Consider the following 19,084-nt stretch of genomic DNA (forward strand, 5'->3'; position numbering starts at 1 on the left):
ATATTTCACAGTGTTCTGATTAGGACATGTATTGCTCTTTATCTACTATATATATCTACTGTATAGTATAGATGTAAAACCTCGTCATTATGCATTTAAGTTATTACACTTAATTTACTATGTTAGACAGTATACATGTACATCCTTTATAGAGTAAATGTTACTACGAGAAATTGTAAAATTTAAAAATTAACATCGTTATTTTTCTTTCCATAACAACCATCTTTTTTGCAATTTTGAAGTTGTTATCACATCTCGGAAAATTCCGTACCTTCATCTAAGATAGGAGAGTACCCGAGGAATGGTTGTTATCATTCGCTTAAGTGGCGAAAGTACTTTTCGGGACTTCGTGATTGGGCCTTTGTTATTGGGGAAATTCAGGATTGTGTCTTTATTTTCGTGGGAATTTGGGATTTAAACTTATAGGGTCTCCGGAATTAATGATTATTTTTTTTTGACATACGGCCGTCTCCAGAATATGACTAAGCATCAACTGAATAAGCAAAATAAGCTTTCAGGATTTGGATTTTATGTATACGGTACATCCTTTTATTATTGTTCTTGGATAATTTTATTTTTATTTTCATTCTAGTTTCAACTTATTTCCTATAAAACCATTGCATATCTGTGATATAGATACAATGGATAAGCGTTGATTCTTGAAAAAGAAACCATGAGCCCGGAGGTACTGAATACATTTTCTTTTTGATAAAGTTTATGATATGGTCACATAAAGGATCATATTTTATGTTAATAAAGAAAATATGAATCTTTGTTATGAAGTTTCAATTATAGCTGATTTTTTTTTATCTTTGTCTCTCGGAAGTAAAGTTATTCTCTCGATTGTGGGTTTATCTTGTTGTTTCACTTTGGTTATGAGAAAAATAATAATTGAAATGTGTCCGTAAGAGCTAAAAAGAATACATAAATTACTAAAAATGTTTAACAATTCAACAAACTATGTAAACAACCAACACCCGTCACCTCGGGGAACAATAGTCATACAAACAAAAACAAAAAACATTATTGAAAGTAACATGCCCAGATAGCTTTTTTATGTAGTATATGTATACAGGCACAACATAGGAAAGAATCAAACCAGTTTTACATGCGCACAAAACTATCTAAACCACATGTCGTAAAAGTAAAACACTTACTCCCAATACCATTAATGACAACTATCTTGAGAATTATTTCAGATGGCTACGTATCTTTCCTTAACAACCTTTTGGCACCATTAACTTCTGCTAATTTCCTATTGCTTACAGAATTACTGCTCTATTTGTGGAAAGTTTAACTAAAGATAGAAGATTTAAAGAAAGAATGAATATACTTGAAAAAAGTGGCAACTTGAACTCATTTTAATGTGGACTGTTTGATCGGGCAACATATGCCTTTCGTAATATACTGTTTTGAATTAAAATGGGGCTTCACAATTCAAAATCCTTGATCCTCTTTGTTTTTTTATTATTTTAAATGTGATTTAATTCAGGAAATGATTTAAAAAATAAAAATGGAGTGATTTTTATGTCCGATAAATCACAATGTCTGGAATAATAAAAAATGGATGAACATAAAACTGTACAAACCCCGAGTATTAACTTTCCCAAAAAGAGAATATCCTTATAATTAACCTGTAATGTCATGCAATCGGTGTGGGCTTTTTACAAAAGACTGCTATTCAAATGCTTGTGCCAAGTAATGACTTTCTGAAAAGAACAAACTTGCCTTTCTGCGAAAAATCTGTGTTCTGCACAATCTCATTCAAGATAAATCAAAAGATTTAGGGTCTCGTATTGGAGATGGTTGACCCTTGTATGTAACATATCATTCACATCTTAAGAAACAATTGTACGGTATTCTCACAAGATTTGTCTTATTATCCTCTTAGACATTAATTACAATAATCAATACTATCATTGACGCACACGAAACATTAAACTACTATATTTCATTTCAGTATATTCTTAAGACATCAGTGTTGTCTGTATAGTATTTGCCACTGATCATTAAGCAATCAACAACCAATCAATGTATGGTATATATATTTTTTTTTTATCATAGTGCGTACTGTGTATTGGTAGTGAAATAATGGTCGTTAGTACTGTTCGCATCAGGCTGTTTTAGCTCTAGCATTGATGCCCCTTTTAACGTTGCCTTGTTTTTTTTTACTTTGCTGTTTTGCGTACACTTTTATATATTTTTGCACTTTCGTTCATCGGACGGAAGTGTTGAAACTAGAACATACCATACATACATTATGTCAGTTTATGAGGATTTTATACCTCCCAGAATATATAGTTAATATGATATTCCAGTGTCTGCGTTTACTTGACAGATCTGATCACCACATATATGTTACAAAAGTCAAAGTCCAGCCACTACCCCTTTTCTTCGATTATGATATTTGCGAATGCGAATAGTGTACGATTATCCGTCTACCCTCCAAGAACACATGAGATCGGCCCAATTTTTTGTGTGATTCTTGTTTTTACTTTTCTGTGTAGTGTTTTATGGACCATTATCAAGTTGTGTGTCCATTGTAATAATAGAAAAGAATGGATATAGGAGAACTATCCATGTCAAAAAATGTGTATGCACGACAAAAATACTTGAAAAGCAAAGATAAGAGCAGCCGCTGTTGTTTCCGGTTGTCATCTCAAAATCACAACAAAGCCTTCAACATGGATCAAAAGAGCAATATCTGTTTTTCGTTGACTTGTGATATTTTACTGACTCGTGGGTTTCTTCTAACTCTTCTGCTTCAATCTGTAAAATAATGGTCACAACAAACAAGCTAATTATACTGTCATGGGTTTGGTACGCATACAGAACAGTGGAATATTAAATTTAAAAACAAACCTTCTTCTTTTTAAACCAATTGTTCGCGCATCTCTTTGTTTTTTTGGACCCTTTTTGACCTTATTCTATATTTTGATATTGTATTGATCATGTATTGTTTGTCTATTCTTTTAATACTTATAAAGATAGCTAATGTTGATTCGGGTTTAACATATCTTGTGTAGATTCACGAGACCGTGGAAATCTCAGGGTTTTATTTTACGTTATTTTCATTGTATTCTTTTCTATTTCAGTCATGAATGTAATAGCAAATACAAGGTATATATATATTTATATAGATACAAATAATGCTAATATTGATAAAGGTAATCATGGCATGTAAAACAACAACTCATTTCCCGATATAAATCTTGAACTTCGTATAGAAACAATCACGAGTTTGGCCGATTGTAATTCATGAAGTATAGACAACATAATAAACACTCTTTGTCATTTGTATCTGACATAATCTATCTTGATAAGAAACTTTTGAAATATTTAAATAACTTATTCAATTGTGTAACTTTCAAATGTTCGTTTTAATGAGTTCTTGATGGATTGTCAATATAACGATGTCATTTAAAGGATACATTTAGGAAAATACAGCTAATAAAAGATCGACTTTCAAACACCTTTATGTCATCCCATTATTGCAGGTAAATATGATATTTTCTCATTTAAAAACATCTGTTATTTGTAAAAAAAAAATCAAATCTATTTGTTTTGTATTTAAGACGTTTGAAGTCTTAGAATCATGAATTTTTTTTTATTGAAAACAATATTACAATCTTAATTAATTTCAGTTTTTCTGAAACCAGAAGTGTACTTAGTATAACCCGTCTTTAAAAATTGTATGTCTACAATGAACACGTTTTCAACTGATTTTTATAGTTCGTTCTTATATGTTGTTCTGTTACCCTTCTGTCTCAAGTTTTGGGGGGTCACGCTAACATGTTTAACCGGGCCACATTCTTTATGTATGTGCCTGTCCCAAGTCAGGAGCCTGAAATTCAGTAGTTGTCGTTTGATGATGTGATACATATTTGTTTTTAGTACATTTTTTTCTCCAAAAATTAGGCCATTAGTTTTCTCGTTGAATTGTTTTACATTTGTCATTCCAAGGCCTTTTATAATTGACTATGCGGTCTGGTATTTTGCTCATTGTTGAGTTAATCAAAACATACTATTTGCTACATTTTATAAACCAATATTGAATACGTTCATAAGTCTGAAAAAATGGCGGAAAACCATCCATAATAGCATATGCACAGTAAGTGCACAAGCTCATTATACATGTGCACTCTGTCAGTGAAGTATCAAGAATTTTTGTTAAAAGATGTAGAAGAAGTTGAACAAAATGTGTACCTCTATGTACACACGCAATGTCCAATGTCTGACCGACATCACCAGTAAAATCCGGTTTTCACTTTTTGTTACTCGGACAAGAATCTGATCATGAAGGAGAGGGGAGAGTGAAACATAAATTAAGCAAAACAATGGCAATAGCAATAATCGAGAGTACAGATTATATTAAACACCCTGACAACTCCTGGGTACTTTTTTTTTTATTTAAGTACTGAAGATGATACAAAGTCATCATTCACTCAGAACTTGATAGATTGAGAAAAAATACAGAAGTGCACACTTATTACTCCATGCAATGAAATATCAATATCGGCCTTTTCTCTTTTATTTTCATATACTGCCCAAACAATAATTCAGTGCTATCTACAAAAAGTCAAAATGATGGATGGATACGGATAAGACATTACGTAATAATCTTTAAGGTCAATGTATTAGCTGAGAATTTATTTGAACGAACTTTAAGATTACGAGACTTAACGATACGTTGAATATTGCACGAGTGCACTTAAAATAATCTAAAGAGATATATGTTGTTAAGTCTAGTCTTCTTTTTCCTGTCCATGATAATCAGAACAGATTATAGTGTGTAAATAAACATAACCAAACAAATTCTGCACACACTTGACAAAATCCAAAGAGAAGTATCGGAAAGCTTTTATTGCATTTCTTTATCGGATGATCAGTCTGGCCATGGACTTGGTGCAATTGCTCACATTAGGCATCAGAAGAGTTTCCTCTTCAATTGGTTTATCAGTTGTCTCAGTAAGTTGCCTGGGTATTTACGATGTAGATATTTTTCCATCGACATATTTTTCTTTTTCTATGAGACAGAGATCCCACAATTTGAGCTATATTTTGGTGTCACGTGTCTTATCATGTCTGGACTGAGAAAGAACGTCCAATGACACACACATGAATGAGTACGAATGTTTAATCAGGATATCTCATTCCATGAGCATTACTCGTCTGTGAGAACAGCTAGATATATAGATGCTAAGGAAAGTGTCACGGTATAGCCTATTCGCATACATCTTCGTTGAGATGGCTGTTGCCTCGGAAATTCACTATTGAATCTAAGATACCCTAATTTGTATGTTTGTTTGAATTATACTCAGTTGTGTTGTATGTCTGTGACCTGAGTTTACACTATACTCAGTTGTGTTGTATGTCTGTGACGTGAGTTTACACTATACTCAGTTGTGTTGTATGTCTGTGACGTGAGTTTACACAGTTTTTGCTCCCGAATCCCAATTATTGTCACATTAACCTTTTATGGCTAGTTGGGTTGCTCACCTTGTCAATATAACGGAACTATAACAACTGTCATACAAGTAAGAGGTTTAGTTAGCTATAAAACTGGTTCAATTCACCATTTTCTTCGGGAAATGTATGTACCAGGCAGGTCAGGAATATGGCAATGATTTTTCACTTGTTCCGTTGATTGATATAGCGTGTACTCTTGTTAGTTTTTACAGACTTCCTCCTTTAAAGGCTTTTTGAATTGCCTTGGAGTTTATACTTGTATACATAATGACAAAGATAAAAAAATCAATGAGTTTAGTCACTGTGTTGAACGCACATATTCTATTATTTAAGCTTGAAATAAATTATTACTCCCCAGACAAAGTATGTGTGCTTCATAACTTGACTAACATCTAGAAATCAATAATGAGGATCGGTTAAGAACTAAACATTACGAAAAAAGGGATGATGTCAATTGTGAATTTTCAATTTCTGCGTAGCAAAATTCCAGCAACTCCTGCATGCATATAGACAATGAATACGATACGATTTTCGAATGCTTGCGTTTCCTAAATCGATCCTTGATTTATATAGTTGTTGCTTCAAACGGAACATTTTGAACCAAGGGTTCCACAATGTAAATAGAAAAAAATAGATAAAACCCTTCCAAAAGGTGGATGCCATCAAGATTTGAGTGACTATGTATATGTTACTTCTGTAGAACTCACTCAGTCTATGAGGATTTCTCGATTGTGGCAATACTGAATGCGACTTATCTCCTAATTGGTACTTGATTAGCACGACGTCACGGGTGCCACATGTTGAAAAGGAACTGTTTCCAGGCAGATACCTGTTTTGATGGATTTAACGTTGGCCTGTTGTTGTGTTTGTCTTTTCGTCGTTGTATTTTTTGGCGATGTTGTTGTCAGTAATTCGATTTAATTTTTCAGTGCCTGCTTGGTATAGCTAGATAGATCTCTATAGTCCCTTAGTCTCTAAGAAATATTGTAAGATTTCCGCTGCTATTTTTGCTAAAAAGGTGCAATTTAGGTACCGTTACGTTCAAACCATTCAAAGGGAAACACCATTAAACGTTTTAATGGTACCAAACCCTTTTTCTGAAACAGTAGTCATGATAACATAGAAAGAAGGTTATATATATGCGGTTTGGGTAATGTGCAGTGTGGAAGGTCGTATAGTGACCTATAGTTGTTTATTTCTGTGTCGTCTGGTCTCTTGTGTGTCAATAGCAATCATACCACATCTTACCGTATTTTGTTTGCGATTAATACACTGTTAAGTAAATATAGTTTTGACCTCATACATAAATAAGCTAACAGTCACTACCAAAACAGTGGACTGGCAGTTGTTGACCACGCAAGGTTAGTAAATAAAAATGTTAGGATTTTTTATTAAGGATTTGTATAGTTACTTTACAAATCTTTGGTTTGTTCGATCAAGAAGATTGCATATAGGTCCTAATATTCCTAAAATTAGGCTACATTAGAAATTATTATAAATATTTTATGAAAAACAAACACAACAAGACCACGCAAAAAAGTTGTAGCAAAGAAAACTATAGTTTATATTATTGTCCTGTCTTAACTGCACACTTCTGTGAGGGAAATCATATATATATTTTTTTCACAGATTGAAATTTGGACAAAGTTTTTCTTGACTCCAGTCAATATATTGCCTAGTGCTCGGGTCAACATATTTGTTAAGACGTGTGTCTCCCGCAAATATTGTTTTATAACTAATACCATGCAATAATGTTTAAGGGTGTGTCAGTGTTTTAAATGTAAACATTTACAATGAATTTAAACAGCAAAAATGATTTTAAAAATCTGAACCAGTACACAATGTTGACTCTATCGTTACTTTTATAACATAAATTAATAGTTGGTCGTCTAAAGCCCGTTTTAGAATGTTCAGAAGGAAAATAACATATATCTAGTAAAAAAAGTTTAAATTGAAAATTACTAAAGTTGCGGCAAATGAAATTTAAATAAATTGCTTATCCGAATAAAACATGTAACTAGTAGTTTATTTTCTTTGTTACAATGTTGTTGTTTTTTTCTATGATTTGAAGCATATTTATATTTTTTAAATATAGAATTGGTAGAATTTTGAACTCAATATAGATAAAATTTTCGCGATAAACGAGGCCTATATTCACGACTGAAAACATTAGAAGAATTAGAAAAGGGTTTAAATAAAATCAACACTATGAGGCTGATTTAATATTTGATTTAAACGCCCTAAACATTGTAAACGTCCGATTTTCATTTACTGGAAACTATCTGATTAGAAGATTCATCCACTTGAAATAATTTTAAAAAAAGTTTAATTGTCATAACAGCCTCTTCAATCACAAATGTATATCACAACTTGTAAATTTAAATTGTATGTTTAAACAGAACTTCATAGTGATCTCTGATCATTTGAGTGTTAACTTACATTTAGATTCACCGAGAAACACCTTCATTTTAATAGATTTTTCATAAAATGTACCCAAGTATATATACAAATATACCCAAGTATATATAACTTTATAAGATTTTGTCATGTTATAACTTTTTATAAGGTATTGAAACTAGAAGAACGCGTTCACAAATATGAATTAGAAACGGAATTATATAAAAATTATACTTTGTGCAACTTGTCAGAAAGATACGTATACATGTAGCTCTGCACATGTTACATTTTAAGTGAATTCAAAGTAGGTCTAATTGATAAATACATCAGAATTCCCAGACATACATAAGACGATATTTTTTTAGAAAAATCATCAAAGCTATCAAAATTTTGTGTGCAGTAATAACAAATATGCAGACAGGTTTAAATTAACCTGACTATGGAAACACTAACAGCATATCTTTTTAATTGTATCATCATTGTTTAAAGTACAACGACTGTTTTCCTGTTTGCATGCAACCGTTGCACTCGTGCATGTTCATGGGTTGTTAAAATCAATTGCCATAACAGAAGTAATTGTGCGAACATTTTTTAAATCTGAATCAAACACCTTGTGAAGAAAAATCCAAACACGTGGACATGATTAAAAGTAACATACGGAGACATTATAACGAGACTATAGAATAAAATATAACATTATACTTCATAACTAAACAATTTCAATATGGAATAAAAATGAAGAGGTAGATTTATAATACCTTCAAATGAACAGATAACTGTTATAAAATTGAGAAAGGCAATGGGGAATGTGTCAAAGCGACAACAACCCGACAATAGAGCAGACAAAAGCAGAAGGCCACCAATGAGTCCTCAATGTAGCGAGAAACTCCCGCACTCGGAGGCGTCCTTCAGCGCGCCCCTAAACAAATATATATCAGTCTAAAAATTTGCACAACGGTTCTGATATAAGATGTTATAATACGAAAATGTTGTTATTAAATCGAGTTGATATTTTAGAGTCTATAAGAATCTACCAACCAGTAAACTTAATAGGTATTGAATCATCAAAGTTGACAATACTACACAAACAGGAAAAACTATATGAGTCTAAAAGATTGTGTAACACAATCTTTTAGACTCGTATATATATATATATATATATATATATATATATATATATATATATATATATATATATATATATATATATATATATATATATATATATATATATATATATATATATATATATACTAGTTCAGTGATAATGGACGTCATACTTAACTCCGAATTATACACAAGAAGCTAAAATTAAAAATCATTCAAGACTAAAAAAAGTCACACAAGACTAACAAAACATTTCTGAATTATCCTTTGTCACATTTTATTAAGATTGTTAGTTACGACAGCATACATAGATATTTCAATTTCCGTGTATTTGCATCTGAGATATTGAAATTTAAGTTTAAAAATTTACTCAGTATACTTACCTGTGGTTATTGAACATACCGAAGTTTTGAAGTCGCACGAATTTCTTAAAGCGAAATTTTGGACCCATGAAAGATTGTTCCAGTTTGTTTTGCTTAGTAAAACATTTCTTTCAATTCTTTGCCTCACTTAAATCAGTTGAAAAATGTTGCATCTCCATATTGCCAAGACTGAGGAATAAAAAAAAAGCTGAATTAGCCCTTACGAATACTGCAACCATGAAAACATAAACGGGCTGCAACCATACTGTATGACTGCAGAAACTCGTCGTACGGTCCTTCCGACACAATACAAGAAGACAAGATTTGTTGCTGGCCATCAATGAACAGATCAACGTGTAGTGACAATAAAAAGTCAACAGAATTTGTTCACGCAACGTCATTTGTCAGACATGTTTACGGTCGTAACGTCAACTGCTAATCAAATTGCCCCTGTGCCATTGCGTACAGAACCATAAATGTTTCCCATCAACTGAATTGCAAAAAAATCGATTGAAGGAAAACCTTTAAAGCCCTCAAGTTCCAACCGCATAATTTCCAAAAACCAATTAATGGGTTGAGCAAATGCAAAACCAGAAGGTGTAAAACAGAACCCAGAACATGTCAGAAAGAATTTGTTGACCTTTCTGACAATCATTTTGGCGTTTGTAACAGGCAGTCATTGCTTTTGACGGTGACACATTCATTCAAAAATAACAAATAAAAATAATCTAGTGTGGCGTTTCTAAAGTCGGTCAGTATATTATTATCTTTAGTTTTATAGATTTTCACTACCACACAGAATGAACGAATATTATATTGATATATTCTATTATTGGAATCATGTTTTTGTCAATTTTGATCTGTTCCTTGTTTTCAGTCTGGAAGAATGATATCCTATATTTTAAAAGAATGTTTTCCAACATTCATTTTAACCAAATTATTATTAGTGAAAAATCTATAGCATCATAGAATTTCATATTGATATTTGTAGTTTTTGTCTCATAAGTTTCATGACCTCAAGACCAGATGACGTAGATGTAAGCAACCATAGGTCACGGTACGGCCATCAACAATAAGCAAAACCAATGCTATATAATGGCTTTTAACTTACTATGACGTTACGCACGGTATTGCGTCGCAAGACGTAACATGTATAATTGACAAATTTGACGCCATATATACTAACTTTGACATTTTGTTATCAAGAGCGGAGTACATGTACATGTACCTCTACTCGATCGACTTTTATCAAATAAATACCATAAGCTGAAGAAATGTTTCAAAATTTATCATGTATAAGGCAATTAATAACGTAAGGATAGTTTTTATTTTCTGATCTGTGATTAGATGAAAACAAATGCAAATTTTTCCAATTTTATTTTGGATAGAATACATAGCAACCTTTAAAAAAAAATCTTGCTTCCGGAGGGACAAATGAGAAGATAAATTTAACGGTCATATAATAATTCAGCAATATTTTTTTTTTATAATGATTTTAGTTGAAATGATGTTTTTTTTAGATTGAACTCAATTTTGTCCAATGTCTGTGCGAGTTTTCAGACTATTTCTCGATCTTTTTAGCACTGATGGTTTAATTTTACAAAAACGTATTTATATAGTTGTTTAAAATTTATAACACCTTTGTAACTCGGATTCTAATCGGTTCTAATCTATAAAGGTGTTTTAGATTTGCGTGAAAACTTTTGTCCGTAACAAATTATCCCTCATTAAGACAGGTTCCTCTGCTGAATATTTCGTTGAAGGCTTGGTTCAAAGTTCAGCCAATACCAAAAAACGGGTATATTATAATATAAATCTAGTAGGAAGCTGATATACTAAATTTCGCAGATTTTATGTGCAAAATTACAACGGAACAGAGAGAAATGCATTTAATTGATCTGAAATGTTACGCCGGACATGCAATTTTTAACGCAAAAGTAAGATTTGTGAGTTCAATAAAATAAATGTATGGTGCAAAAATTTATAGAATTAACTTAAAATAAGAAAAAATGTTCGGGCCTTTATGTAGACATATGGATGTTGGTGATTTTATTTTTTTATAGGCAAATGGTTCCTGTTCTTAATCATATAATAACGTAATTTTAATCCGAACGCATTACTGTGCGTAACATCTATACGGTATTGGTTGTGCTCATTGATGGAGGTCAAACGGATATCTGTTTAAATCCTCTTCATTTGGTCTCTGATGGACAGTTGTCTCATTGGTTCTAGTACCGCACCTACTTAGGTCTATAACATAGTCATATTATGGGTAAAATTTTGGTTCTACAACTTAATAGAGTGTGAGAAATTTAAGAACCCTTGCAATAACTCTTTGGCGAATCCGTAGTTGTTTTGCTTTGAAGCCAAATTTCTGACAAAATTTTGAAGATAAAAAGGGTACAAGTATGAGAAAAACCTATGCGGAAGATAATAACTGGACATACAAATTGATTTCCAATTTCCATATCATTTCATCGTTATTTTATGTTGTTTTTATCAATGAATCAATTGATTAACGAGTCTTCCACTTTTTACAGTTTGCCATATATAAGCGAAAACTTTGAATTTTTAGTATAGCCTTTGAGTTAGTTATTAATATAACAGAGTCGGATTATTAAACAGGAATATGAAGGTCAGCATACATAGTTTTCGTTGTTTTAACTTTAAAAGATAAATCATTATTCGTTTACAAACTAATATGAATGAATTATAAAGTAATTTCTTTGGTTTTCATATAATCATTTTACTCGCAGGTTTGTATGGTAAAACTGGTTAGGGAAAAATATCAAAATTCTTTTTAAAACGACGATTTAATCAATTGCATGCATTTGAAAAAGAGGAACAATTCAGAAGGCTTTGTACTTTTTTCTTTTCTTATTAAAGTATATCCAGTCATGAGCTTTTATATTTTACTAGAATTGATAACAGATAATTTTAACGCAAGATTCTAATATTGATACTCTAAAAAAAATTATGCTATTGAAATTTTTAACAAAACCAAAATTTGAAGAAATAATTAGCGAAATTGTGTGGCAATGTGAACAGCAAAAAAGAAATTGTAACACTTTTTACTAAACAATTTTCTATCTTATTGTCAATAACTGGAAATAAAATAATAAAATCAATCACTTGAACATTAGTTTAAGAAAACGTTGATAGTGTCAACAGGGCTTAAGTCATTAATCAAATTGACATTTCATCAGTTTACCACACTCGAAATCCCGCCAAACGCCCAATCACACGAAAGACCTTGCTTATCTCTAATCATTGTTTTGATTCCGGAGAGAAAAACACACTCTGGTTAAACTCCACGTTTCCAAATGAATATTGATGTAATTTGTTTTGCAGTTAATATCAAAGGTTTGCTGATCTCTTTATGTTCAAATTTTATTGTGACTATAGAACTTTTGAAATAATCTTTTAAATTTTTCAATTCAATTCAAAGTTTTATTGCCATATAAACTTTACAGTTTGTGACATATAACACCAACAAAAACAAACAAAGACAATTATAACTAAGTAACTAAATATATATATACAAATTCAGGTAAATATTAAAGGGTTCCCTGTCCTCAGTTCCTTTCACATTTGTTTTATAAAGGATCCTAGTTTATTCACTTGTGTTGGTGTTGATGGGTTAAGTATGTATATAACTTTGTCATTGTCAGTGAGATTAGCAAATGAATTACTTTCTCTGTTAATGCAATCAAAATATGTTAATCTAATATTTGAATTATGAGAACAATTTGTTAAGAAAATTTTTTGCAAAGTCTCTCTTCGCCAGAAATTTTAAAATGATAATATACCTGTTCTTTATGTGCAACTCAGTCAAATATGTTCGTTTAAGTCGTTAAAAAATAGTTTTGAGGTACGCATGTATGTGCATTAGAAAATTATAGTTACAAGAAACCAGATAAGTCTTGGTTGCTCGCGTGTATTTAAAAAAAATTCAGTGGATTTTGCTATAATCAAGAGGGAAAGGTTCACGAAAGAATAATTGTAACTTGTCTGTAGATGTTTAGAATAACAACATTACTGTTTATAATAATCTTTCTCGGATTTGGCTCTAGAAAAAATTGACTGATGAAAAACTAAGGAAAATCTGCTGTTTCAAAATGTAACTTCTTTAAATAAAAGGCATTACACCTGTCTTAAGTCAGGAATCTGATGTACTGTAGTTGTCGTCTGTTTATTTAGTTCATACGTGTTTTTCGTTTCTCGTTTTTATATAGATTAGACCGTTGGTTTTCCCGTTTGAATGGTTTTACATTACTAATTTTTGGGCCCTTTATTGACCGTTGGTTGGTTTTTCCCGTTTGAATGGTTTTACATTACTAATTTTTGGGCCCTTTATTGACCGTTGGTTGGTTTTCCCGTTTGAATGGTTTTACATTACTAATTTTTGGGGCCCTTTATTGCTTGCTGTTCGGTGTGAGCCAAGGCTCCGTGTTGAAGGCCGTACCTTGACCTATAATGGTTTACTTTTATAAATTGTAATTTGGATGAGAGTTCTCATTAGCACTCATACAACATCTAAAAATTCCTATATCTAATTACAACCTCATTTACTAACAAAGTGTAAACTTTCATAAGCTGTCGAAATATACATTCAACAAGTCAGTTTATTTTAGCTTAAACTCAGTTTTCACTATGTATTTAATTGTGATTAGCCGAAAGTCAAATAACGGCAAATTTAAAGTACTCTGAAGTCAAAATAACCGCCTTTATTCGTACTTAATAAGACTACTTATTCCTAATTGTATTTATTTGAGAAACAAACTCAAATTTTCAATTGCAATTAGTTTTTCGGATCTGAAAATTACCGTAAAGCTGGTAAGCAAATAATGTTCAAGTTAAATTCACAAGAAGATTCCATTTTTTTTCTTGTATCACAAGTATCATGATTTCATAACAAAAGAAGTGTTCCATTACATGGCTAAGTCGAACCGTGCTGTTTTTCAATTCTTCAAATTATTTCCGGTCAATAGACACAGACAAACCTAATGACTATTTAAACTCTCGCGTTAAGTAATAGATAATTAGTTATGCATAATATATTTCAAAAAGAAAAGTTTGACATTCATTTACACTTGATACTTGTTTTGAAACATACAACAGTATACGGACTTATCTTCGGGATAAAAGTCACGGATAACTACCATATTTGGAACTTAGACGATAAAAAAATACTTTTGTTATGTTCTTTAAAATACTGAATTTATATTTATTTGAAATTATATAAACATGGTGTGCAACCTTTAACTGAAAACTGTAAGTAAATAGTTTAACCATACTAACTAATATTTTATATATATTGCTTTTCGTTGTTTTATGATCAAATGACTATTTGTGTTTCAACCGCTGTTAAACGTTAGCCAGTTCCCACTATTCACTTGTGGATAGTAGGTGCTGGTTTAAGTCAGACTGTCTGCTTGCTGCACAAATAGGTTATATGGAATTGATAAATATAAAATTGATAATATGAAATTAAAATAAAATGAAATAAAAAAGGGAGATGAAGGGATTTGACACAAACGTTTATCAACGTTTAACAACAAACAATATTATTAAAAGTGGTTCATATTAAAACAGAATAAAAGAAACACACATATACGCTAGTTCACCAAGAAGCCATTCTATTGCACCTTACATCAAGATTACATTAAATGCAATTGGATATTAAGAATTTGTCATATTTTCAAATATCGAATTGCTGAAATACCATACTGCTATATTATTGAAATCTGTAATCATGCCTTTATATAAGCATATATATGGGTGTAAATCATAAATTATAAATACATCAAATCGGCTAACCCCCGCATAGGGTTTTCTTATACATGCATATATAGATCTCCCTGGATATTTTATAACAAATAGAATAAAGAAATGCTTGCCAATGAGACACATATCCTACAGAGTCTTTATAGAGTGATTTTTAGCAATGCTATTTAACAGTTCTAACTTCAACAATGAGCAAAAGGCATACCGTATAGTTGAATAAAAAAGTCACGAATAGTACTTTAGTTTTATAATCTCGGTCGTCCATCTTTTGATTTAAGAAGAAACATGCAACAAAAGTGACAGTTTACAATAACTGCATCAAAATAATGGAAATTCTGTTTACAATTAAGTGAATTAACCTTTTGATGTATATGCATTTGAGTACATAGAATAATTAGTTGAAATCTAGTTCGTATTAAATTCCCTGCACGGGACCGTCTGTTCGTAGCTTGATTACGATATTTCAAAACATTTGAATTTTCAAATAACAATCTATTTGAAACAAAACAAATCACTCAAAATGGTGATACAAGAGTGTATTAAAACCATGATTTTCTTTAAGACATGATTTCTTCTGACGATGTTATATAACAGTGGTAAAAAGGATTATTTTTATTTTGTAATCTTCACGGCTGCATTCAACTGAATAGAATTTTAATCTTAGTTGACGACTTAAAAACTGACAAGTTTTGATCAATTAAACTTAAAAGATTCTCATGCTTTCATATCTATTTATCTATTCAAAGTTTATTACATCATCTGTTAAGAACATTAAATTGAAAAATCAGCTTGTAATGCATTACAGTATTAAAACATGGAGTAATTTAATATTTCTAATGAATTTCTTTCATTTTGTTGCAGAACAGATCAAAAGATTTAACACGAGTAAATGATATATCAACAAGAGGTCGAAAACAGTTGTATAAATCTACTGAAGATATACACGATAGTTTTGGGAGTATACTTAAAACCATAGTATATGACAATATGGACCAAAGCTTCGTTCGTCCATCTAAACGTGCAAGTTCAGAATCAAGCTTGCATCGTGTCAACCATCGGGAAAACTCAACTTTATCAGCTCCTCTGAACTATTTTCCATCTGTTGATAATGCTGTTAGACAATTCAAAGGAAAAACAGATGCGCCAAAAGTAGTAGCCATTTCAGTACCATTAAATAAAAGACAATCTTTCTTAGACAACAGTGACGAACATCGTTTGAAATACCATCACCGAAGCGTAGACGAGTTAGAAAAAATTTCAAAGAATACGGAAAGATTACGGACAGTGTTCGATGAAGAAGTCGATCTTGATTATATAGACATCGTGTATGAAACTAATAAGCCATCAAAACAACATCATCTATCCCTTTCTTGTGCGCCGCCACTAATGCCGAAATATATTTCAAGAAGAATCAAACTTCAGCAGAGGACAGATTCTCGAGACGGTAGTGCTAAAAGTAGGAATGATGACAAATGTTTTGACGAGAGTCACGAATTTCCGGTAGTTTTAAATTGTACCGATGAAATACTGAACAGAACATCTAACTCTCATCCTACTAGCAGTAAAGTCGGCTGGAGAAAAGTTGCAAATAGCAATGAAGTTGGTATTGAAGTACAATCAGACAAAAGTAATAGCAATGCTTATAATTATGGCCGACATTTTAGTGCTAAATCTTCACATACCGATGTTAACCCTGATCCATTTTCCACTGCACATAGACTATCATATTTCCGAAAGACACACGGATTTGCTGGCGGATTTAACAGGGCTAATACTAAAGATGTGCAAAAAATGTTAAGATACAGTAAATATATCAATCCTAACTTTAAACATAAAAACTTGAGATGATATTTATCGAATACAAGAAGTAAAATAGTAAAATCAAATAAATATATTTGTTATTTAAATAAACCTTAATATTAATAAGGAGAAACGAAACATTTATGTATTGATGCAAGAGTAGATTCTGAAATGTAAACAATCTCAGACCACCCAATAAACAGATTACCAGTATCCATAAATGCTTGCTTAGCGAATCGTTGAATTAATATCTACCCTTTGTTCATTAAAAGGGCATAGTTTCCCCCATTAGCAATACGGAAGAAATCATTTCAGATGTGTTGATCATATATTAATCTTGCATATTTTTTTCTTAATTAAACATATTCTCATTTGGTATGATTAGTCGGTATCACGGTCAGTGTACATATAAGAAGTAAACGTTAGAAGAGAAAACCGTTGCGAAGAACAAGTACATGTATATATAATTTACACATGTCGTACTAAACAGCGTTCAAGGACAGCAATTGCTCTCATATATGGGTAGAATGCATTAAGACATCTTTCTTGACATTACTACTCTAAGGAAAACCAATAATGGAAACGAAAACCACTTATATGGGTTAAACATTTTCTCTAAACTACTCAGGAGGAATTTATAACAGTGTTGTCCTTTCAGACATTAAGCCTCAATGCACTTATATTAATGGAAAAACGTTATATTTATTCCCCATAACAAAAAAAAAAATGTTAAGTGTCTGTCATCATGGTAAAAGTAGCAAATGCATTCAAGTGCTGATACCAGGTTTAAGGCAAGCAAAAGGGCTGGGTTCAATAGCTTTTAAGACCATATGAGGATCATATTTAGACAAAAAGAAAACAAATAAAAATACCGAACTGAGAAGAAAATTTAAAAGGAAAGTCTCTAACCAAATGGCAAAATCAAATGCTCAAACACATCAAACGAATGGATAACAACTGTCACATTCCTGATAGGTACAAACATTTTTTTATGTGGATCATACCTGGTTTTATAGCTGGCTATGGTTGAACAGTCGCATACAGTTCCATTATGTTGACAACGATGTGTGAACAAAATACAGACATACTAGGAATAGATAAAAATGTTTCAAATTGGAATTCAGCAGTCAGTAAACATTTTGTTATAATCTTTATCACTATAAAATAAACAAAATAAACATGTAAACAACGAAAAATAAATAATCATATAAAGTACATTAACATATTTAAAATGAAAGACAAGAATACAAATATTTGCCATAGATCAATAACACAATGACGGGATGTATAGTTCCCAAAAAAAGTAAAATTACAAAAATAAAATTGAGAATGGAAATGGGGAATGTGCCAAAGAGACAACAACCCGACCATAGAAAAAAACCAACAGCAGAAGGTCACCGACAGGTCTTCAATGTAGCGAGAAATTCCCGCACCCGGAGGCGTCCTTCAGCGGGCCCCTAAACAAATATATACTAGTTTCAGTGATAATGAACGCCATACTAATTTCCAAATTGTACACAAGAAACTAAAATTAAAATAATACAAGACTAACAAAGGCCAAAGGCTCCTGACTTTGGACAGGCGCAAAAATGCGTCGGGGTTAAACATGTTTGTAAGATCTCAACCCCCCCCCTATACCTCTAGCCAATGTAGAAAAGTAAACGCATAACAATACGCACATTAAAATTCAGTTCAAGAGAAGTCCGAGTCTGATGTCAGAAGATGTAACCAAAGAAAATAAACAAAATTAAAATGTCAATTGTTCTTGAACAATTGAGAGGTCTTTCCTTTTCGAAATGTAAAGTACATGTTGCAATAGGCGTAGAATGCATTGAAAAGCTCTCAAACACACATAAAACCGCTAAAAAATGACAAAAACAATAAATTCGATAATTTGGACATGACCTTGACTTTTGACCTTGTGACCTTTGTGAAGGTCATTGGTCCACAATGTCATTGTAAAAGACCCCATGGGTCTAGGACTTTTCGTTCAAGAGTTAAAGCTAATTTTACCTTTTCAGAAACCGTTAACGGCGGTTATGCCCCTTAAGAATATGTCAAATTCTTTCGGTCAAAATGTAAAAAAGTTGTGCCTCAGTCACCTTAACATTTTTCACTGTTTACTATTTCTGTAAGATTAACCGTTTTTGAGATATCGACTA

General features: G+C 31.7%; 1 long non-coding RNA gene across 1 annotated transcript; it reads left to right on the plus strand.

Annotated features, from left to right (window-relative positions):
* The first annotated feature begins 3,237 nt into the window (after positions 1-3,237).
* Positions 3,238-17,143, plus strand: LOC143079588 (uncharacterized). The gene is made up of 2 exons (XR_012979440.1): positions 3,238-3,497; positions 15,984-17,143. It is a non-coding gene; the product is annotated as an uncharacterized LOC143079588 (long non-coding RNA).
* Positions 17,144-19,084: the final 1,941 nt, after the last annotated feature.

Source organism: Mytilus galloprovincialis, chromosome 6 (assembly GCF_965363235.1).
Source record: "Mytilus galloprovincialis chromosome 6, xbMytGall1.hap1.1, whole genome shotgun sequence".
NCBI classification, from domain to species: Eukaryota; Metazoa; Mollusca; class Bivalvia; order Mytilida; family Mytilidae; genus Mytilus; species Mytilus galloprovincialis.